This window comes from Balaenoptera ricei, chromosome 1 (genome assembly GCF_028023285.1).
Source record: "Balaenoptera ricei isolate mBalRic1 chromosome 1, mBalRic1.hap2, whole genome shotgun sequence".
In the NCBI taxonomy this organism is placed as follows: Eukaryota; Metazoa; Chordata; class Mammalia; order Artiodactyla; family Balaenopteridae; genus Balaenoptera; species Balaenoptera ricei.
Window position 1 is genome coordinate 125,549,438 of NC_082639.1, and position 24,873 is coordinate 125,574,310.

General features: G+C 45.9%; 1 pseudogene; it reads left to right on the forward strand.

Moving 5' to 3' along the window:
• Window positions 1-1,406: 1,406 nt before the first annotated feature.
• LOC132369290 (serine/arginine-rich splicing factor 3-like) lies at window positions 1,407-5,682 on the forward strand (annotated as a pseudogene).
• The last annotated feature ends 19,191 nt before the right edge of the window (window positions 5,683-24,873 follow it).

Genomic DNA, 24,873 nt, shown 5'->3' on the forward strand with positions numbered 1-24,873 from the left:
ATATAATTAAGGTTGTGTTCTGGGTGGGTTGAATTTGCTCACACCAGCCCTTTAAAAGCAGAGAATGTCCTCAGGCCGGCAGCAGAAGTCAGAGAGATTGAAGCAGGAGAAAGGTGGGACGCACCCTTGGCAACTTTGCAGGTGGAGGGGGCCCCATGAGAAGGATTGTGAGTGTGTCGAGGAGCTGAGGGTGACGCCTCCTCCTTGGCAGGCAGCAAGGGAACGGGGACCTCAGTCCTACAGCCCTCGGAACTGCATTCTGCCAACAGCATGAATGAGTTTGGGAGCAGATTCCTCCCTGGAGCCTCTAGATAAGAACCCAGGTTGCCAGCACCTTGATTCTGGCTTTGTGAGCCCCTAGGCAGAAAACCCAGCAGAGCCAGCCAGGACTTCTGACCTCCAGAACTGGGAGGTATTTATTAGTGGTGTTTTTAAGTCACTGAGTTTGTGGATATTTGTTACACAGCAATAGAAGACTAATAGAGCAGGATCAATGCTTAACTTCTTTGTTTTTAATTGCCGGTTTCCAGAATAAAAAAGGTTAAGTAAATGACAGCTGCCTTTATCTTCCTCATCCTTACATAGAAACCATACGTCTTAACGGACATCAATGAAGTGGATTCCTAATTTGCTGTCAGTAAAACTTACTCATTTAGAGATTGACAAGTGTCCTGGGTTTGGCTCATTGAAAGAATGGTTTTAAAGGGATACTGGTTATCAAATAGACAGTAAAATCAATTTGTCGGTTAAAATCAATTTGTATGGTTAAGATGTTTTGCTACCATTTTCTTCTGTGATATACTGAAATAATTTCATCATATGCAAGTGGGGCACATAACATTTGATAAATTCCATCTGTCTGTTGACAATCTACTCACTTCTCTGACTGCATACCCTCTCCTGTTAGAGAAGGATGTTTCCGATTATAAGGAGACTCCAAAATAGATGCTTAATTCATAAAGTATGCAAATGTTACTCTCATATATAAAGAACATCATGGTTAAAGTACTATGACGTCACATCATTATTGCCATGGAAGACATTTCATTTTCTCACACTGACTTCAGAGCTTAATCCAGAGTCTGAATATTGATCTTTTTGAATTCGTGTGAGAATTGGTGTCTTTGAAACATGGTTTTGGTCAAAACAAAATTTTGCAACTTTTACTCTTTGAAAAACAGCTTTATCGAGGCATGATATTACATGTTATAAAATTCACTCACTATGAGTGTAAATTTGATGAGTTTTAGTAAACTCTGAGTTGTGCAGCCAGCACCACAGTCTAATTTTAAAACATTTCCATGTGTCAAAGAGACCCCCTGTGCCCACTTGTAGCACTTTGGTGCTGTCCTAACATGTGGTCTTTATGAACACAGGTCCTGTTGGAACCAGAAACGGCGTGAACCATGATGAGCTCTAAGGCCAAGGGCAGGAAGAAATGTGACCAGGCTCTCCAGGAGCCACCCAGGGGCCTCCCCGGGCTCAACAATACAAACTTGGCTGCCGTGCAGACAGCAGCTCATCCCCACGGCGCCCAAACACCCAGCTCCTGGACGGCGAGAGACCTGTTGCTGCAGGTGGCCCGTGGTTGGCTGGTGAGGCCTGGCCCCAGGCGTACGCCACCTTCTCTGGGGCCACCTCTCTGGGTCTGCGGTGGGGTTCTCCTGGGAGCCCCCAGTCACCACAGGACCAACGTGGCCTGTCTGCAGCCCAAGAAGGTGGGGACACAGGTCTGTCCCCCGTGGACATCACCCGCGAGGCCGAGCAAGCACCAGTGGTGTCTGCGGGGAAGATGAAGGGCTCATGCACAGCCCCCATCTACTGAAGATGCTAAACGGGAGAAGCACAGACTGCAGCCACATGCGGTATGGACCAAACGCAAGTGTCCTTGCAGGAACCGATGTCTGAATGTCGAGGCTGTTCCCGGGCCACAGTGAGAAGGCCCAGGCCCCACGCAAGGCACAGAGAGGGGATGGGGGGAACATCTGCGAATCTGAGCTCATCGGGCATCACCCCAGAAGGAGAGGGAGAGAGCCAGAAGGAGATACGGAGGGAGAGGGAGAGAGAGGGAGGTACAGACATCTCTCCCTTCCCTGGGGGTTCTCTAGTGCAGCCAAGCCTGAAAACCACTGCATTTCGGGAGATGGGTCCTCATGGAAAAGTTAAATAGTAGCTCATGGCATTATCGACACATATTAAAATGGCCCCAAATCTTGGGGAGTCAGGGAGGGGAGCTGGCGGCTGCCTCATAAACGAGGAGAGATTGGGCGTCAGAGGAGGTGCCTGCCTCCACCACCTCCGCCGCCGCCGCCGCCCCCCTCCAGGGCCCCACAGACTTCATCTCCCAGCTGTGGTCCTGGGCTGGAAGGCAGCGGGGAGGTCAGGCCGTCCCAAGCATCAACGTTGACTTCAGGGCTGATCTAAAAGGCGCCTGGTCTTTGTTGAAGCAGAAAAAAGAGAAAGCAGTGGGCAGAGGATGGGAGGGGGAGGGAGCCCCCATCAGCCCTTCTCCCTGTCTCCCTCTCTGTCTCCCTCTCTGTCTCCCTCCCTGTCTCCCTCCCTCTACCTCCCTGCCTCTCACTCTCCCTCCATCTCTCCCTCTGCCTCTCTCCCTCCCTCTCTCCCTCCCTCTCTCCCTGTACCTCTTGCCCTATCCTGTCCCTCTCTCCCTCCCTCCATCCCTGTCTCTCTTTCCCTGTCCCTCTCTCCCTCTCCCTCTATCCGTCCCCCCTCCCTTTCCCCGTTTCCGTCTCCCTCTCTGCCTCCCTCTTTCCCTGTCCCTGTTTCCCTGCTCTGCTCTCCCTCTCCCTCTCCCTCTTTCCCTCTCCCTGTTTCCCTGCTCTGCTCTCCCTCTCCCTCTTTCCCTCTCCCTCTCTCCCTGTCCCCCTTTCCCTGTCCCTGTTTCCCTGTTCCGCTCTTCCTATACCTCTTTCCCTCTCCCTCTCTCCCTCTCCTGCTCCCTCTCCCTCTCCCTCCACCTCCTTCCCTCTCTGGAGAGGGAAGGAGGTGGAGGGAGAGGGACAGGGAGCAGGAGAGGGAGGGGGGAGAGGGAGAGAGGGATAGAGGGAGGGAGAGGGACAGGGAGCAGGAGAGGGAGGGGGGAGAGGGAGAGAGGGATAGAGGGAGGGAGGGAAAGACAAAGACATCCCTCCCTCCCTCCCTCTCTCCCTCCCTCTCTCCCTCTCCCTCTTCCTCGCTCCCTCTCCTCCCTCTCCCTCCGTCTCTCCATCTCCCTCACTCCCTCCCAGAGACAGAGAGACGAAGAGGCAGAGACAAGGGAGAGGGAGAGAGGGGGAGAGACGAGAGACGGAGAGAGGGAGAGAGAGAGAGGTCTCTTCCTCCCTTTCCCTCTCTCCTCCTTCTCTCCCTCTCTCCCACTCTCCCTCTTTCCTCTCCCTCTCTCCCCCCTCCCTCTCTCCCTCTCCCCCTCTCCCTCCATCTCTCCCTCTCTGGGAGGGAGTTAGGGAGAGGGAGAGACAGAGGGAGGGAGAGGGTGAGACAGAGGGAGGGAGAGGGAGAGAGGAAGGGAAAGGGCGAGGGAGGGAGAGGGAAGGAGGGCGAGACGTCTCTCCCTCTCTGTCTCCCTCCCCCTCCCTCTCTCCCTCTCCCTCCCTTCCTCTCCCTCTCCCTCTCCTAGAGGGAGGGAGGGAGAGGGCGAGACAGAGGGAGAGGAGAGGGGGAGTCGGAGAAGGAGGTAGGGAGAGGGAGAAGGTGAGAGGGTGCCTGCTTCCCTCTCTGTCTCCCTCCCTCCCTCCCTCCCTCTCCGTGTCCCTGTCTCCCCCCTCTCCCTCTCCCTCTCCCTCTGTCTCTCCCTCTCTGGGAGGGAGAGAGGGAGAGGGAGAAGGTGGGAACGTGATGGAGGGAGGGAGAGGGAGAGAGGGTGAGGGAGAGAGGGAGAGAAGGAGGAGAGAGGGAGAGGGAGGGAGGAAGAGAGCTCTCCCTCTCTCCCCCCTCTCTCTCCCCCCTCTCTCTCCCCCTCCCTCTCTCCCTCTCCCCCTCTCCCTTGTCTTTGCCTCTCCCTCCGTCTCTCCCTCTCTGAGAGGGAGTGAGGGAGACGGAGAGACGGAGGGAGAGGGAAAGGGAGGAGAGGGAGGGAGGCAGAGGGAGGGAGGGAGGGAGAGACGTCTCCTCCCTCCCTCTCCTCCCTCTTCTCCCTCTCCCTCTCCCTCTCCCTCCAACTCTCCCGCTCCCTCCATCTCTCCATCTCCCTCACTCCCTCCCAGAGGGAGAGACGGAGGGAGAGGCAGAGACAGGGGAGAGGGAAAGAGGAAGAGGGAGAGAGAGGGGGGAGAGAGGGGGAGGGAGAGAAGGAGAGGGAAAGAGGAGAGGGAAGAGGGAGAGGAAAGAGGCAGAGGAAAGAGGCAGAGGGAAGAGGGAGAGGAAGAGGGAAGAGGGAGAGAGGAGAGAGGGAGATAGGGAGAGGAAAGAGAGAGGGAGAGGGAGGGAGAGGGAGAGAGGGAGATAGGGAGAGGAAAGAGAGAGGGAGAGGGAGGGAGAGGGAGAGAGGGAGGGAGAGAGGAAGAGACAGAGGGAGAGAGAGAGAGGGAGTGGGAAAGAGGTAGAGGGAGAGCGGAACAGGGAAAGAGGTACAGGGAGAGAGGGAGGCAGAGAGGGAGGAGAGGAAGCAGGGAGAAAAGAGAGAAAGAACACACCGTCTACATTTCTGTCAAATGACACCGGGGATCCTTACACAACCAGGAGAAAGTAACACAGGGAGGCTCTTTCTCAGCTGGAACTGGAACTGCAGACGGGGCCAAACACCACCAGGCTGGCCACACGTGTCCAGCCGCCACTCCAGCCCCGTCAGCCGTGAGTCCGGTCACCAGGGCTCTGAGTGTCTGCTCCAGGGAGCTGGGGTTCACCCTCTCACCCGGGAGGCCGGGCCAAGAGAGCAGGGCCCCGGGCTGGACACATAGGGGAAAACGCATCCCCACAGGACAGCTTGTGCGAGCAGATTCAGCTACCAGATTCTAGAGGCCCGGGACCACCCTGTGGCCCGTGAAACCCAGGAGCCACGAGGGTCTTGCAACGTGATTCCTGTCCGTTGGACTGTAAAGTTTATGTAGGGAATCTTGGAAACAGTGGTAACAAGGCTGAATTGGAACGAGCTTTAGGCTACTATGGACCACTCTGAAGTGTGTGGGGTGCTAAAAACCCTCCCGGCTTCGCTCTCGTTGAATGTGAAGATCCCCGAGATGCAGCCGATGCTGTCCGAGAACTAGATGGGAGAACACTATGTGGCTGCCGAGTAAGAGTGGACCTGTCGAATGGGGAAAAGAGAAGTCGAAATCGTGACCGCCTCCTTCTTGGGGTCGTCGCCCTCGAGATGATTATGGGAGGAGGAGTCCTCCACCTCCCACACATCTCCAAGATGGAGAGCCTTCTCCGTCAGCCAGAGCAGGTCCCTTTCTAGATATAGGAGAAGAGAGAGATCCCTGTCCCAAGAGAGAAATCACAAGCCGTCCCGATCTTTCTCTAGGTCTCCTAGCCGATCTAGGTCAGATGAAAGGAAATAGAAGACCACTTTGCAAGAGGAGTGGTGTACAGGCAATAACTTCATTTGGCAGGAGTATGTACAGAAAATTCAAGTTTTGTTTGAGACTTCCGAAGCTTGGTGCACTTTTTAAATGTTTTAGTTGTTCACATTTGTTTGTCTCTTGGGACAGTGACACATAAAGGTGTCATTCTCTATGGTTTGAAATGGGTCCTGGGAGGCATGTAATATGAAGAATTGTTACCTTACAATGTTCCCTTAAGCAAAATTGAACTTGCTTTGAATTTTTGGTCTTGCCTAGACTGATAATAAAACTCTAACTCCTGCCCACCTAAAGTGTGATGTTTACTATTATGGAAACAACACTGGCAAACATTGAAAAGACTTTCTGTAGCTGGGATATGGTATGCAGCTGTAGTTAAGCAAGCAGTCTTTAAAAGGTGCTGTGAACCCAAGCCAGCAGGTAAAAATGAAAGCCGCACCCTTACCCTAGATTAGAGGTTTAAAAATTCCACTAGTCTTCACACCGGACAAGAGATTGTCCAGGGAGTTTAAAATCTAAGAAGTTTCAAGGAAGTTAGTTTACCTTTGAGTTAGGTCATACGTCCCCTCTGTGATTGCTGTACATGAATACATAGCTCTTTGTAATATTTTTTGGAAATTTGAGATTATCAAGATACCAATGTCCTGCCAGATTAAGAGTATATTGTAGAGCTGAACTTTGAGTTACTGTGCAATTTTTTTTTTCATGCTGTCATTTGTAATATGTTTTGTGAGAATCCTTGGGATTAACGTTTTGGTTGCAAAAGAAAAAAAGAAAAGAAAAGAATCCGCCTGCCAATGCAGGGGACACAGGTTCAAGCCCTGGTCCGGGAAGATCCCAGGTGCCGCAGATCAACTAAGCCCGTGGGCCACAACTACTGAGCCTGCACTCTAGATCCTGGGAGCCAGAACTACTGAGCCCCCGTGCCACAACTACAGAAGCCCACACGCAACGAAGACCCAATGCAGCAAGAAAAAAAAGACGATACTGGCCAGGTGATCAAGGGTAAAATCGTTTGTCATAAGTCCCGTTGATGGTGTGTATCCTTGATGTGACCTGAGGAGAATGGCATTTTTATCTCTGTCTGGGTCTTCCGCCCCAAACCCCATAACTCCAGACCAACCATAAGAAAACATCAGAAAACAAACAGACTAACAAATTGAGGGACAAAACACCTGACCAGTCCTCCTCAAAACTTTCAAGGTATCAAAACCCAGCGACGTCTGAGAAATGTCACAGCCCAGAGGAGACTGGGACAGAAAAAGGATGTTAGGGGAACACTAGGGAAATTCTAATAAAGTGTGGACTTTAGTTAATAACAATGTATCCATCTTGGTTCCTTAGTTGGATAAACATGTCACACTAAGGTACTAATGAGTTGGAAATAGGGGTACTGGGTCAGGGTCCACGGCACTCTGTACACTCTGTACAGATCTTTGCAACTTTTTTGTAACTCTAAGCTCTTGTAAAATTAAGCGAGTACTGAACAGAGCTAAGAATGTTATTTCCCTGATTTGAACATGCCTGAGTTTCTTTTCATGGTCACATTTTTGCTATTTGGATGTGTCTTGGAATCAGTAGCAAAGGAGAGTTGCCAGCCCCTGGGAAGATGTGGGTGGTTCGCAGGTGGCTTGCTCTGGAGCTGAAGACCACGGTGGGAAGTCTGCAGCCTCGGGCTGCACTTAGAAACATGGGAGGGGATGGGCCAGCTCAGTTAGGGATGGAACCTATAAATAAAACTTTTTTCTTTTCCGTTATGGCTTATCACAGGATACTGAATATAGTTCCCTGTGCTAGACAGTAGGACGTTGTAGTTTATCCATCCTATATTTAATAGTTTGCATCTGCTAACCCCAAACTCCCAATCCAACCCTCCCTCACTGTTTCTCCCCCTTGGCAACCACAAGTCTGTTCTCTATGTCTGTGAGTCTGTTTTTGTTTTGTAGACGAGTTCATTTGTGTCGTATTTTAGATTTCACATATAAGTGAGATCATATGATATTTGTCTTTCTCTTCTGACTTACTTCACTTAGTATGATAATCTCTAGGTCCATCCACGTTGCTGCAAATAGCATTATTTCATTCTTTTTATGGCTGAATAATATTCCATTGTATATATGTACCACATCTTCTTTATCCATTCATCCATCAGTGGACATTTAGGTAGCTTCCATGTCTTGGCTACTGTAAATAGTGCTGCAATGAACGTTGGGGTGCATGTATCTTTCTTTCTTTCTTCTTTCCTTCTTCCTTTCTTCCTTTCTTTCTTTCTCTCTCTCTCTTTCTCTTTCTTTCTTTCTTTCTCTCTCTCTCTCTTTCTCTCTTTCTTTCTTTTTTCTTTCTTCTTTTATTGTCACACGGCATGTGAGATCTTAGTTCCCTGACCAGAGATGGAACCCACGCCCCCTGCACTGGAAGCATGGATTCTTAACCACTGGACCACCAGGGAAATGCCAGGGGTGTATGTATAGTTTTGAATTAGAGTTTTCTCCGGATCTATGCCCGGGAGTGGAATTGTGGAACCCTATGGCAGCTGTATCTGTTCCTGCACGCCTCACATCAACCACCTGCACTCCAATCCTTGCTCTCAACGTCATCTTCGGGGAACCCAACCTGCGACAGGGACCTTGACAAGAAGAAATGGCTCAGGGAAAAGCTACCTGCACGGGGAGGAGATAGAGACCATCGCCCCTGGGGTGCGGAGGGGAGAGTGGGTGCAGAGGTTTGTCATTTCACCCCCGATACTCATCTCAGCCCTCGTGGCTGCCCCACTCTAGGTCACCTCGGGATACAGAGGTGAGCCGGTTAGAGTCCCTGCCTGTGCAGGAATCGGGGCACCAGCGGGTCTGAATAATACTAGTGCAGGGTCTCCCCCGTGGCACTGGGGTTATTCGGGGCGGGTCATCCTCTGCTGAGGGCCCCTCCTGGGCACTGTGTGGGGTTTAGCAGCATCCCTGGCCTCACCCATTTGATTCCAGGGGCCCTCCCTCCCAGTTGTGACAACCACAGATTTTCCCCACACATCACGGAAGAACTGGGTGAGGCGGGGGCAGGATGGCTCTGGGCGAGGACAGCTGTGTTGAAGCAACCAGCCTGGCCCAGGGCAAGGTCTGCCCCAATCCCGTCAGCGCCTGCATTTAGAACTGCCCCTTTCCTCTCCCACCTCCCCTGCCCTGCAGTGGTCTCCGAGACATCATCCCCATGTAATAAATCACACCTTCTCAGTTTACTGTTTGCTGCCCTCGCTAGAACGTGAGCTCTTTGAGGACAGGGATGCTGTTATGTCCCCAGCACCTAGAAGAGTGGCTGCTGTGTAGTAGATGCTTCATAAATACTTGCTGAATAAAGGAGTTGAATAAAGGGATGAGTGGATGAATGAATGAAGGTTACAATGGAAGGAGGGGGGAGATTCCCTTTCTGGCTCTCGGGGGTTGGGAGATCAAGTGAAAGATCTGTCCTAAATAGGCTGACCAGCCTTCTGGGGTTCCCCGGGACTGAGAGTTTCCCCAGAGTTCCAGCGCTCAAACCTGAGCGGTCCTGGGCAAACTGGGGGCGGGTGTTGGTCACCCTATCTAAACACAGTAACAATTCCAGCTGCAATAGCAATGGCCAATGACCTCTACGGTCTTATTGACCATGCACAGTTCTCTACCTGGCGGGGAAGGGTGGGCCGGGATTGGAATTCTGGTGATCCAGGGCGGGTGAGGGCACACCCCGGGCTTGTGGAGGGGAGTCCAGGAAGGTTCTGGAGGAAGTGACAGTGACACAGGAGGGAGGGAGGAGTCTAAGGAAGAACATCCCACATGACAACCTGTGCCAATGGCCCTGGGCCCAAGGTCACACCTGACCAGGGCTTGCTTTTTTTTTTTTCTAATTTACTTTTCCCCACATGGATATGCAATTGTCCTAATGCCATTTATTGAAAACTCCTTAATTTCCCCACTTTCTATCATATCAAGTTCTCATATATCTGTTTCTGGACCTTTTTTCTATACCATAGAGCTATACGTCCCATCCTTGCACCACTAGGGCTGTTTCATCACTATAACTTTATTTATTCATTTTGTTTTGGCCGTGCTGTGTGGCATGTGGGATCTTATGTCCCTGACCAGGGATCGAACCCGCGTCCCCTGCAGTGGAAGCTCGGAGTCTTAATCACTGGACCTCCAGGGAAGTCCCCAGGGCTTGCTTTGACATCCATGGAATGGTGGCAGGTGGGCACGGGGAGCAGCTGTCTGTGAGCCATCCTGTGTAGAAATGCAGGGTGGAGGGGAGGACAGATGGAGCTGGAGGGGAAGAAGCGGAGGAGGGAGGGAGGAAGGGAGGGAGGCCGGGCGAGAGACAGACAGAGAGTTTCCGGAGACAATAGCTCTGGCCGTGTCCTAGGGCATGAAAGCTGAAAATAGCTCCTAGTGCCGGGAGCCTTGGAGCCGGAGGCTGGGAGCCAGGGTGACTGGCTCTCCTCCCTGGTGTGTGTGTGTTGCGGGGGGGTGGGTGGCTCTGGGCTTCTCAGGCTGGGAATGGGGTGCACAGAGCAGGAACGGAGCAGGGACCCTTCTCTCTGGAACCTCGTGGGCCATCCTCAGCTCACAAAGCTGAGCCACTCCTTGCCCTACGAGTGGGGGGCTTATCCTCCCTGTCCCCTGGATCATACCCCCTCACACACAACTTCCCCGTGTGTGTTCCCAGCAACCAAGAGAATCTGTTTTTAAAAGATTTGGGGGAGGGGGGTAACCATACAAACAAGAGCAGAATGGATACTTTTTCAGGATATGAATGGCTCTGTGTAAGCCCACCCCCAGGGTAACCACAGTCCTGACCTCTAACACTCTTGACGAGTCAGCCTTGGTCTGGGCTTGCGGACCCACGGAAGCTTCCTCATTCCCTCCTTCAGGTCCCGACTCTCCCTCGGCGTCTTTGTGAGAAGCACCCGGGGAAGTGGGACTGCTAGGCTGTACTGCTGCTAGAACTCCACCTGGGCTCCACCAGGCTCCAGCCCCCCGCCCTGTCCACCTAACTGACCCTGAGGCACCTCAACTGGTAGGAGCAGCATCACCTTCCCTCCTGGGACTCGTGATACTTAAGGGAGACACCGAAAGACAAGCCTTTGGCTCCCTGGCTGGCAAAGAGCAGGTACTCAATTGTCATAAGTGTCCGTATCAGTGAGGGTTCTCCAGACAAACAGAATCCATATGGGGTGTGTGTGTATATACACACACACGTACATATGTACAAGCATACAAACATATACAGCTGTGTACATATGCAGTATGCGTACACACATATACACATATAGTATATACAATACACACATACATATATACACACATATAAAATGCAGTTTGTATATATACAGTATGTATACACACATATACACACAATATAGACAATACACACATACATATACACTATACATACACACATATAAAATGCATAGTTGGTATGTATACAGTATGTACACATACGTATAACATATGCAATATACACACCTAGGTACATATATAGCATACGTATATACACACATACAAAGATATTTAGGTGTGCATATAGACAGTATACATACATACACATATAATATATGCAATACATACACGTACGTACATATAGACACACATATACACCTACATATAAAAGCATATAGCATAAAAATATATATGTACTGTATATAGAAATTCATCGTATATATACATACATATATCATATATATAAGATATATACACATACATATATACAATGTGTACACACACACCCCTATATGTAAATATGCGCATGTACATACACATATAAATTCATACGCAAGTGTGTATATAATAGTATATTCATATATACATATAATACCTAGAAACATATTGGGGGGGAGGTGTCACGGTACGTCAAGGGCGGGAGTCGAACCCGCCACCCCAGGCCCCGAGGGGTCTCCCCGGGTCTCCACTTCGGGCCGGTGGGTGTGGCCGGGGGGGCAGCTGAAGACGTGCGTGCGTGCTTGCGTGCGTACGTGCGTGCGTTCGTACGTGCGTACGTGCGTGCGTGGGGGCGGGTCCACGGGGCGGGAGGCGCTCGCCGCGAGTGAGTGGTTCAGCCGGGCCCCGGCTCATTGTGCTTGCCTCACGCCGGCCCCAGTTGGCAGCAGCGCTGGAGGCCCCGGGCCTGTGACCACAAAGAGGGAGCCGGGGGCCGGACGGGAGCAGGCCGGCGGCGGCGGCGGCGGCGGCTGAGGCCCAGGCCAGGCTCCCTCCCCTCAGCCTCCCGCCCACCCGCCCGCCTGTCCCGCCCCCGCCGGCGGCGCCCCGCCCCTCCCCCAACCGCCAGACTAGCCTGGTGCGGGGGCCGCGCGCGAAAACGTGGGGGAGAAGCTGAGGCTGGAGTCGCCCGTGGTGGCCGAGCCCGCCGTCTACCCATGGCTGCTGCTGGTCTACGTGAGTGCCGCCCGTCCCCTCTTCCCGGACCTCCACCTCTCTTCCCCCACGGCGCGCGCTGAGCCCACCGAGTAACGGAGCGACTCGAGTCGCCAGACCCTCTTTGGAGCCCCCCTTCCCGCCCTGCCTGGTTCTCCGCGGCCGTTTCCAGCCCCCGCGCGCAGGGTGGGCAGAGGGGAGCCGGGGCCGGCCGGGACCACAGACTCGGCAGCGGGGACCCCGCGCTTCCGAGGGGCGCCCGAACCGGTCTGCCGTTGGCCCTGTAGGGCTGGGGACCCAGGTCCGCCCCCCCCCCGGCCTGGACTGCCGGTGGGCTTGCCTTTCCATACTTTATGATCTGACACGTCGGGTTTCTTTTTCCTGGCCAGCTTTACCATTACCTGACCAGCTTTCCCAGCATCCCCTGATAATGTGTTAGATATTCAAGTTTTAGGGCCCGGTCCCAGCCCTATGGAATCAGCAACTCTGGTGGGGCTCAGTGATCTCTGTTACAACAGGCCCTCCAGATGATTTTTATTCACCTTAAAGTTTGAAAATATCTGCATTGTCAGCTGGCCGAAGCGTCCACCAGCAGGTGAAGGGGAGTGGCGCCTGGAAAAGATAGGGACTAGCCAAGGTAAGTACAGTAGCATTTGCCATGGTAGTAATGGAGAATGCCTTTTCTCCACTGGTTGGCACAGACTAGTATCTGGGAGCAGTGGCAGGGTTATTTAGGATGCTTTACATTGCAGTGTAGAGTGACCGCTGTCCTGGTTTGCCAGGGACTTCCCCTGTGTGAGCAGTTAAAATCTCATCCTGGCAAACCCCTTAGCCTTGGGTTTGAAAAACTTAGGGAATAACATGAAATTTAGGGGAAACATGATCTAGGTTTTGGGCAAGTCACAAGTGCTAATTAAAGCTAAGCAAGTATGGACAACATCTAGCCTTCTTTACCCCTTTGCGGGGAGGTAAATCTTGATTGGGTGAGAGGACTTATTGTTAAGAGATCTTTGTAGAAACATCCCCTTCTGCTTAGTCCGCTGGTTCTCCGTTCTGGCTAGACATTGGCATCGTCTGAGGAGAGTTAAAATGATTGTATTGGTCTAGCATGACCAACCGTCGGTGTGAGGGTTTTTAAAAAGTGCTTCAGAGGATTCTAATGTGCAGCCAAATTTAGGTGCCACTGCTTAAGCTTTTGAACCGCTGCTACGTATTTTCACCTCATCTTGCTGTGAGAATATCCAACTGTAGTTGAGGTTTGTTGTTTTTCTTTTTCTTTTTTTAACTGTCTTATTATAAGATTTACTGTCTTAAATAAGATTGAATGGACAGAAAATCCTGCTAGTCCATCTGGTATAGCTGGATACCCAGAGTAATATCGTTAAGATATGTACCATTTAAGTATTGTGACTGGCCTTTTAAAAATTAACATATGCATTAAATTAGTATTGATAGTATAGATCTCTTTCGAAGTTGTCATGTTGGGGAGCTATACCTCTAATCTGCTGCCATTGCTAAATATCTGGACACCTCTTACTAGGAATTGCTTTTAAAAATCTTTAGGGATTAAAACCAAGATTGCTGTATTATTTGTACTGGGACCACAAAAACCTCACAGAGTTCCCCCGCTGTACCTTCTACCCCCATCTCTAACCCTTGGCAACTTCTAATCTGTTCTCCATCTCCACAGTTTTGTTATTTTAAGAATAATATAATCATGAATTACTTAATCTTCGGAGATTGGCTTTTAAAAACTTTTCCCTCGGCATCATTCCCTTGAAGTTCATTTCAATTTTTGCATATATTAATAATTTGTTCCTTGTTGTTGCTCGGTAGTATTCTATCATAAGATTTTATCACAATTTGTTTCAACATTCACCCATTGAAAGACATTTGGGGAGTTGCCAGTTTGTGGCTATTAGAAATAAAACTGCTCTGAACATTTATGTGTAAGTTTCTGTGGGAACTTCATTAAGTTTTTGTTTCTTTTGGATAAATGCTCAAGAGTACAATTACTGCATTGTAGGGTGAATCTACTTTTAGGATTAAAAGAGACTGTCAAGCTGTTTCTCAGAGTGGCTAAACCATTTTATTTTCCCACCAGTGATGTGATATAATTTTTCTACGTACTCGCTAGCATTTGATGTTGTCACTATACTTTAATTTTAGTTATTCTCTGATATCTCATTATGGTCTTAATTTGCATTTCCCTGATGGCTAACGATGTTGAACATCTTTTCATGTGCTTCTTTGCCATGTGTATATTCTCTTCCATGAAATGTCTGTTCCTGTCTTCTGCCTATTCTCTAGTTGGATTTTTTTAAGTTGTTTGGAGAGTTCTTTGTATATTATAGATACAAGTCATTTGTCTCCTATGGGATTTTCAAATATGTTTTCCCACTGTGTAATTTGAGTTTTCATCCACTTAAAAGGATCTTCTATGAAGCATTTTTAACTCATTTTGATGAGATCCGATTGATCAGTTTTTGCTTTTATTGATCATACTTTCGGTGTCAAGTCTAAGAATTATTCACCTAGTTGTAGATGCCAAAGATTTTCTCCTATTTTTTTTTTCTAAAAATGTCCTGCTTTTACATTTAAGATTATGATCCACTTTGATTTAATTTTTGTGTAAGATGTGTAAGGTTTAGGTTAAGGTTCATTGTTTGTTTGTTTGTTTTTGTCGAGGGATGTCCAACTGTTTCAGTACCATTTTTTGAAAAGTCTATTCTTCCTTGATAGCTTTTGCACTGCTGTCAAAACCAAGTTAAATGTATTTGTGTCAGTCTATTGCTGGGTTCTCTGTTCCATTCCATTGATCTATGTATCTACCCTCCATCACTACTGCGAAATCTTGAAATTGGGTAGATTAATTCCTCCCATTTTAATCTTCCTTTACAAATTGTTTTAGCTGTTCTTCAGCCTCTTCCTACCATATAAATCTTAGAATAAGCTTGTCTATATCCACAAAAACCTTGAGGGCATTTTAAGAGTAATTGTGTTAAGCCTCTTAACTTGGGGAGAATTGACAGCTTTATTATGTTGTGTTTTCTAATCCATGAACAAGGTATGTCTCCCTATTTGTTTGGGACTTTTAAAATTTTCTTCATCAGCATTTTGTAATTTTCAGTATAGAGGTCCTATAAATGTCTTATTGGGCTTCTATTTAAGTATTTATTTAGGTCAGTTGTAAATGGCATCACATATTTTTATTTAAGCTTCTACACATTTGTTATTAATATATAATTTGATAAAATTGTGTGGATCTTGTACTCTAAAACATTTACAAACTAATATTATTTCTCAAGCTTTATGTGGATTCCTTGGTATTTTCTCCATTTAGATTATCATCTCATCTTCAGATACAGACAGTTTTAGTTTTCCTTATTCAATATAATAGGATATATTACTATTCAACATTCAGGAGGATATATTCCTTCCTATTCAACATAGTAGGAATAGTTCTTTCATCTTTTAAATAAACTTTTTAAAACTTTAACTTTTAAATTTATCTATTTATTTATTTTTGCTTTATTTTCTTACTAGAACCTCCAGTAATATATTTAATAAAAGTGGTGAGAGCAGATATCGGTGCCTTGTTTCTGATCTTACAGAGAAAGCGTTCAGTCTTTCACAGTTAAATATAATGTCGGTATAGGTTGTTTGTAGATCATCTTTATGAGTTTCTGTATGTTCCTTTTCTATTCCTAGTTTGCTTGGAGTTTCTTTTCTTCTTTTTTTTTAAATCATGAATGGGATTGGATTTTGTCAAATGCTTTCTCTGCATTAATGATTAGGATCACATGACTTTTCCCCCTTAATCTATTGGATATGGTAGATTACATTGTTTGATTTTCAAATATTTAACCAACTTTGCATAACTGGCATAAATACCACTTGGTCATGGTATATTATTCTTTTTATATATTTCTGGAGTTAATTTGCTAATATTTGGCTGAAGATTTTTACAGCCAATTTCATAAAAAATACTGGCCTGTAGTTTTCTTCTTTCTATACTATCCCAGTCTGGTTTTGGTATCAAGGTAATACTGGCTTCATAAAATTAATTAGGAACTGTTCCCTCTACTTCTGTTTCTTATCAAGTCATGTAAAATTGGTGTTAATTCTTTAAGTCTTGGGTAAAAGTGAAACATCTAAGCCTGAATATTTCTTTTGGGAGTTTTTAAATGAAAAATCAGTGTTTCTCATAGTTACAGGAAAATTGAGATTGTCTCTTTCATCTTGGCTGAGTTTTGGTAGTTTTGGGTGTAGACGCATTGGTCCATTTCATCCACATTTTTGAATTTATAGTGTAGACTTGTTCATAATAACTTGTCCCTTATTAACCTGCAGGATATGTCATGGTATCCTTGGTTGCATTTCTGATATCTGTGATTTGTGCCATCTCTCTTTTTATCTTGATCAGTCTTGCTACATCTTTCTTGATGAGATTGTTTATTTTGAAGAACCAGCCTTTTGTTTCATTGATTTCCTCCCCCCCCCCATTTTCCTGTTTTCAGTTTCATGGATTTTTGTTTCATCTTTATTATTTCCTTCTTTCTGCTTGTTTAGTGTTTTTTCCTCTTCCGTTTTTACTATTTTAATATAGAAAACTAGACTATTTCTTTGAAATATTTTCTTTCCCAATTTAGTGCTATAGACTTCCCTTTCAGCATTGCTTTCACTTCATTCCACAAATGTTGATCTGTTATATCTCCATTTTCTTTTATTCTATGCATTTAAAATTTTTTCCTTGACTTTTTACCCATGAGTTATTTGGAATTGTGATGTTTAGTTTTCATGTGATTGAAGATTTTCCTGTTGTCTTTCTGTTATTGATTTCTAGTCTGGTTCCATTATGGCTAGAGAATATACTCTCTATGATTTTAATTCTTTTAAATCTGCTAATGTTTTTTTTTATCACCCAGTGTATGGTATATGAGTGAATGTTCCATGGACACTTGAATATGTATTCTGCTTTTATTGAGTGTGTTCTTTAAATGTCAGTTATATCCTGTTGATTGATGATGTTTTCAGTTCTTCCATACCCTTGCTGATTTTTCTCTCTGGGAGTTCTATAAATTGCTGTGTTGAAGTCTCAAATAATAATTGTGGATTTGAAATTCTCTCCTTTTACCTTTTTCAGTGTTTGCTTCATGTGTTTTGAAGTTCTGTTGTTTGGTGCACACACATTTAGTATCACTAGGTCATCTAGGTGGATTATTCCTGTTATCTTTATGTAATGACCCTCTTTGCCCCTAATAATTTCCTTTGCTCTGAAATCTACTTTATCTGATATTAATATAGCCATTCCTGCTTTTTCTGATGAATGTTCACATGATATACCTTTTTCATCCTTTTACTTTGAACTACCTATATCATGATGTTTAAAGTAAGCTTCTTATAGACAGTATAGAGTTGGATCATGCTTGTGATTTTTTCATCTACTCTTCCAATCTCTGTCTTTGACTTGGTTATTTAGATCGTTTACAGTTAATGTAATTATTGCTATGTTAAAGATTAGGTCTACCATTTTATTTTTTGTTTTGTCTTTTACCTTAGTTTCTCAATCCTGTGTTTCTCTTATTTTGCCTTCTTGTGGGTTACTTAAACATTTTTTGGTAAGTCCATTTTAATCTAATTTATTTATAATCATTTGTGTATACTGTTTGTATAGTTTTCTTAGTGGTTGCTTTTGGCATTACACTATACATATGTAACTTATCATAGCCTACTGGAATCTGTCTTTTATTACTTCAAGTGAAGTTTCAAAATTTTACTTCCATTTAGGTCTCTTAATAGTCCCCCGTTTTAAAGTATGATTTTCTGTAGTATTTCCTTTATATACATTGAGAACCACATCAGATGGTGTCATAATTTTTGCTTTGACCGTCATAGGGAATTTAAGAAACTCATGAGGCTAATGATAGTCTCTTATATTTATCCCACTTGTTTTCACCCATTCCATTGTTCGCCTTTTCTTTCTGAAGTTGCCAGTCTTCTGTTATTGTTTTTTATGTTTTCATAACAGTAGGTGATATCTGGGCTTTCCAGTGCCATTGGATTTGAGTTTCAGGAAACACTGAGCCTGGCTCACTTAATGCTACTGAGTTGGAGGGTTTGTATACGTTGGGCCTGTTGGCACAGCAGATGCTAGCAGATTAGACTAATGCTGATGGGACTAGTGCCACAGGAGGATGCATTCCCATTCAGGCTACGCTGCTGCTACAGTAGATCAAATCCCCCTCTACCCCAAGTGTGGGGCAGTGACCTGCTGCTGTCACTGCTTCTTTATTAGGCTGCTTTCGCCTCAGGTGTGTGGTGGGATCCCTTGGAAGCTGCTGCTGCTGTGAATCACAGGGTTAAATTCATTTTAGAAATACTTAAATATAAATATATAGCCTGGCTCTTGTAGGACCTCTGTATTTGTTTTTTATTGCTTTCATACGAATTACCGCAAATTGAGTGACTCAAAACATCGTAAATTTATTACCTTACAAGTCTGACATTGGTCTCAGTTGAGTAAAGTAAAAGTGTTGGCAGGATCGACAGATGAATGGATAAAGCTGTGGCACATATATACAATGGACTATTACTCAGCCATAAAAAGAAATGAAATTGAGTTATTTGTAGTGAGGTGGATTGACCTAGAGACTGTCATACAGAGTGAAGTAAGTCAGAAAGAGAAAAACAAATACCGTATGCTAACACATATATATGGAATCTAAAAAAAAAGAAAAAAATGGTTATGAAGAACCTAGGGGCAGGACAGGAATAAAGACTCAGCCATAGAGAATGGACTTGAGGACACAGGGAGGGGGAAGGGTAATCTGGGATGAAGTCAGAGAGTGGCATGGACATATATACACTACCAAATGTAAACTAGATAGCTAGTGGGAAGCAGCCACAAAGCACAGGGAGTGGAATCCTGCAGTGTTTGCTGATGGTCATTTGACTGGTGTGAGCTGAAACCTTTTTGACATTGGATTTGCATGTGGCTAATAATTCCTTATACTGAGCTTTAGGCATGTCCTTTTTTTTCTTTTCCTTTTTTTTTTAAAGAGTGACTACAACTTCCCTCTTCATATTGACGTCTTGAAAAATTTGTCATGTGTTGAATTTCCTTGCCTATTCCCTACCCCAGGGCATTTTTTGAGGGCAGGCGTCATTTACAGCCCAGCAGTCCTTGTGACTATTAAGCTACCATTAGCACTGGGTTTAAAGCTGCTGTTGTGGGAAAGAGCCACAAGGTGGCAGCATTATTTCGTTCTCAACTCTTGTTACTAGGGCAACAGAGTCTTCCTGGAGGTAGTGTTCCAAGGTTGTAAATTAGAGTGGAATGTGCTGGGACAAGCCCCCAGAAGTTTATGTCTCCTTACTTATGTTTGCTTTTTAAATTTAATTTCTATTTCTTATCGGAGTAAATTTGATTCGAGTGTTGTGATTGTTTGGCTGTACAGAATCTGCTCAATGATTCATGCATATGTCTGTTCATCTTCGGATCCTGTTACCATGTATGTTATTACAGAATGTTGAGTAGACCTCCCTTGGTATTTGGTAGGTGTTTTGTCATTATATATTTTCTATGTATTAGTGATTATATAATTCATATAGTTTATATGTTATATGTTTATGTACATTTAACATACATTAATCTATGTATGTTAGCCCCTTAGTCCTAAATTATCCATCCTCCCACCTTTCATTTTGGTTAACCATTAGTTTGTTTTATAAGTCTGTGAGTGTCTTTTTCTGTGGAAATATGTTCATTGGTAGCAATCTTAGGATAACATGTATAAATGATATCATAGGATATTTGTCATTCCCTTTTGACTGACTTAACCTAATATGATTATTTCTAGGCTCATCTGTAGTCCTGTAAACGGCACTGTTCATTTTTTTCCCGAGGCTACTATTCCATTCGGTACGTATACCACTTCTTCTTTGTCCATTTATCTGTTGATGGGCATTTTGTTTGCTTCCATGTCTTGCCTATTGTAAATACTGCTGCAATACACGATTTTCCATCCCGTGTCTTTTGGATTCTGGCTTTCACAGGTGACAGGCCCAATAGTGGGCCTTCCAGATCATATGGTGACTCACTTTTTACCTTTAAACACACTGCCATTCTGTTCCTATTATTGGCTGTTACCAGTTTACATCCCACTTAGACCGAGAGGTTATGCTGTTCTCCACAACTTCTTCAACATCTATTGTTTGTTGACTTTTTGCTGATGGTCATTCTGACTGGTGTGAGGTGATACCTTTGTGTAGATTGGGTTTCCATGCGTCTGACAATTCCTGATGTTTTGCGTTTATCAATGTCCTTTTCATTTTTTTTTAAGATTGAGCTAAACTTACAACTTCTAATTGCCTTCTTGAAAAATTTGCCGCGTTTGGATTTTTTGGCCATTCCCTGCCCCAGGATATTTTTTGAGGGCATGAGTCATTTACAGCCCTGCAGTCCTTGTGAATATTAGTGACCATTAGCAGTAGATTTGAGCTGCTGTTTGAGGAAACGGCCTTAGGGTGGGAAGACTTCTACGTTGCCAACTCTGCTTGCTAGGGAAACAGAACCTTGCTGCAAGTTGTGCTTTTAGGTTGCAGATTAGAGTGGAATGTGCCAGGACAAACCCCCATAAGTTTTAGCCTCCTTAATTCTTGTCTGTGTCTTTAAGTTGTAGTTTTTATCAGAGCAAACTTGATTGAAAAATGTCTTTTTTTCTAGGTGTACAGAATCTTGTTCATTTACACATATGCATATATCTATTGATCTTTGGGTTCTTTTCCATGTAGGTTATTACAGAGTGTTGAGTAGACCACTCTTGGTATTCCATAGGTCTTTGGGGATTATATATTTTATACGTATTAGTATATGTGTGTTAACCCCAATATCCTAATTTATCCATTCCTCACACCTTTTCTTTGGCTTAACCATAAGTTTGTCTTCTCAATCTGAGATTGCCTTTCTCTGTGGAAATATGTTCATTTTTATGAATTTTCAGATAACATAAGTGATATCAAAAGGCATTTGTCTTTCGCATTCTGATTTACTTCACGTTGTGTGATTATCTCTAGGCTCATGTGTGGTGCTGCATATGCCATTCTTTTATTTTTTTTCGTGACTTATATTCCATTCTGTCTATATACCACTTCTTCTTTGTCCATTCATCTGTTTATGGACCTTTTTTTTGCTTCCATATCTTGGCTATTTCAATATTGCTGCAGTGCACATTTGCCTGCCTCTGTCTTTCCGATTCTGGTGGCCTTAGGTTATAGGCCCAAAAGGTGCCCTGCCGCATCATATGGTAGCTGAATTTTTACCTTTTAAAGCAGCTCCGTTCAGTTTGTGTTAGTGCTGTTACCACTTTACATCCCACCAGCAGCTAGAAGGTACACAGTTCTCTAAAAGCCCTTCAGCATTTACAGTTTGTAGACTTTTTGCTGATGGTCATTTGACTGGTGTGAGCTGAAACCTTTTTGGACGTTGGATTTGCATATGGCTGAGAATTCCTTATAGTGAACTTTAGGCATGTCCTTTTTTTTCTTTTCCTTTTTTTTTTAAAGAGTGACTACACCTTCCCTCTTCATATTGAGTTCTTGAAAAATTTGTCATGTGTTGAATTTCCTTGCCTATGCCCTACCCCAGGGCATTTTTTGAGGGCAGGCGTCATTTACAGTTTTTTTTTAAATTTAATTTATTTTATTTTTTATTTTATTTTATTTTTGGCTGTGTTGGGTCTTCATTGCTGCGCACTGGCTTTCTCTAGTTGCGGTGAGCGGGGGCTACTCTTTGTTACAGTGCGCAGGCCTCTCATTGTGGTGGCTTCTCTTATTGTGGAGCACGGGCTCTAGGGTGCGCGGGCTTCAGTAGTTGTGGCACGCGGGCTCAGTAGTTGTGGCTCGCGGGCTCTAGAGCGCAGTCTCAGTAGTTGTGGCGCACGGGCTTAGTTGCTCCGCGGCATGTGGGATCTTCCGGGACCAGGGCTCGAACCCGTGTCTCCTGCGTTGGCAGGCGGATTCGTAACCACTGCGCCACCAGGGAAGGCCAAGAAGGTGTTTTTTAACGTGTAATTTGAGCAAGTGGTTCCGTGTTATTAACATGCCCGGGGCGGGGTGGGGGGTCGGTGCGACAGGGCTGCCCTCCTCTGCAGGTCTAGTTCCAGTCTCTGAAAGGCATTGAGGATTCTGTTTGAGGATTCTGTCTTCCTTTGTGTTTTCTGCTCCCCACGCTCCCTCCTGTAACCCCTTTCTGCCATCCCCACTCCCCCCACCCCCCCAGTCACACGTTGCAAACCCCAGACCCGTTTTTTCCGTTGTGATTAAACCGTCACCTGAAGCCGCCTCCAGGAGCCTCTGATCTGAACCCCCTAGTGGCATTAACGTGGCCCTCGTGCTATTAACTTCAGCCTCACAGACTTTCCCCGCTGAGAACAGCTTTGCTGGGCACTGAGGGTCTGTGACTTTTATCTCAGTTAGGCCGTTAAAAAACTGAAACATGGTTTAGATAAATAAATAACTCCTCCTTCCCTTCCTCCTGACTCTGAGCTTGGAGCTGGTGAGCTGTCTGGGGAGAAGGTCACGGGATGGGGGCTGGGGGATGGGGAGAGAGGACAAGGTAACCGTGCCTGACACGGATCTGTAACTACACGTGGACAGAGCTCTATACTGAACGTGTCTGGTCCCTCCTTTGCTCCGAGGCGTTCCCGTTTTCTGGTTGGTGTGAGGGGTGGGGCAGAGTGGAAGGTGGACCAAGGTTGCAGTAGCTTTGTCTGACTCTAGGTCTGTGACATCCCCCTTCAAGCACATCCCTCTTCCCCACTGTCTCCCCATCTCTTCCCTCCGCCCCTTTCCGTGACTGTCTCCGTGTGTTTCCACCTTGTTGCTTTTCTGTGGTCCCTCTGTTTCTCTTTCACCCTCTACCTGTCTCCGCCTTTTGTCTCCTTCCGAACCTTCCAGCATCCCCTGTGCTGCGGTTGGCGCATGGTTTGGGGCATCGCCCTCCAACGCGGGCTGCAGGCGACTTGTCAGACTGCTTTGTGAAACAAAAAAATGTAGAAATCTTTCATTTCCTTGGCCTCTGAGGCTTCGCTGGGGTGGCGGGCAATTGGCAGGCCTGTCGGCTACACCCCACACTGGTCGTTGTTTCATATTCTTAGCTATAAAAGTGGGGATACAAATGGTACCTGCTTCATAAGGCCGTAGTGAGGATCCAGCAGGAAGTGGATGCGAAGCCCTGAGCACAGTGATTGATTCTCAGCAGATGCTCAATGAATGAAATCTCTTAAATGAAATCGTTTATTATAAAAATTTTTAGTCCGGGGTAAAAGTGGACCAGAACAATGAGCCCCCATGCATATACATCAGCCAGATTCGGTATGTTTCAACATTTTGTGTACCTGCTTTGTCCATCCCCTCTTCTTGTGGTTGCCGGAATATTTTAAAGCAATTAGCAAACCCCTCGTAGCATTTCAGCCCTATGTGCGTCTCTAAAAAATCTGAATGTTTTCTCATACAACCTTAAGACCTTTATGCCAACCAATGAAAATGATGATTCTTACTTTAATACTGAGTCCATATTCAGGTTTTTCTGATTAACTTTAAAATGTCCTTTTACTCTTGTGTTTTTTGAATCAGGATCCAAATATTGTTCTTGTATTGTAATTGGTAATAACATCCCATTAATCCAGAACAGCCCCCCACCCCACCCCCACCCCCACCCCCAGGTAATTGACGTATTGAAGAAACTGGGCCGGCTGTAGAGTGTTCCACATTCTGGATTTCTCTGTTTGCTTTTTCGTGGTGTCATTTAAATTGCACTTCTGCTTCCTAAATTTCCTATGAGCTGAAAGCCAGCTCCAACAGCTGGATTAGCGTGTTAGGTTCGGACTTTGTAGCAAGAGGCACATGACACGTAGGGGCCGCTCTGCCGTCCGTCACTTCTCTAAAGTGGGCTCAGGTGCGCTCAGCTCTCCGGCTCCTCATTCAGCTGTCATCTGCCATTCGTTTCATCTTCACTGACGATCTCTGCATAAATCGATTATTTTATTAGGAAGTTAGGAAGCGGTGAGTTTGCTAATCATGCCATTCCTTCCACGTTGACTGCTTTTTACTCATCCACTTGCGCTATATATTTGCCTGTAAAGACAGTCAGGTGCGGTTGGCAGATTTCTGCGACGTCTCCCGTGACTTTTAAAAGCCTCCAGGGGTTACTCCCAGGGGTAACCCGCTGAAAGAGATTTTGCAGATATAATTAAGGTTGTGTTCTGGGTGGGTTGAATTTGCTCACACCAGCCCTTTAAAAGCAGAGAATGTCCTCAGGCCGGCAGCAGAAGTCAGAGAGATTGAAGCAGGAGAAAGGTGGGACGCACCCTTGGCAACTTTGCAGGTGGAGGGGGCCCCATGAGAAGGATTGTGAGTGTGTCGAGGAGCTGAGGGTGACGCCTCCTCCTTGGCAGGCAGCAAGGGAACGGGGACCTCAGTCCTACAGCCCTCGGAACTGCATTCTGCCAACAGCATGAATGAGTTTGGGAGCAGATTCCTCCCTGGAGCCTCTAGATAAGAACCCAGGTTGCCAGCACCTTGATTCTGGCTTTGTGAGCCCCTAGGCAGAAAACCCAGCAGAGCCAGCCAGGACTTCTGACCTCCAGAACTGGGAGGTATTTATTAGTGGTGTTTTTAAGTCACTGAGTTTGTGGATATTTGTTACACAGCAATAGAAGACTAATAGAGCAGGATCAATGCTTAACTTCTTTGTTTTTAATTGCCGGTTTCCAGAATAAAAAAGGTTAAGTAAATGACAGCTGCCTTTATCTTCCTCATCCTTACATAGAAACCATACGTCTTAACGGACATCAATGAAGTGGATTCCTAATTTGCTGTCAGTAAAACTTACTCATTTAGAGATTGACAAGTGTCCTGGGTTTGGCTCATTGAAAGAA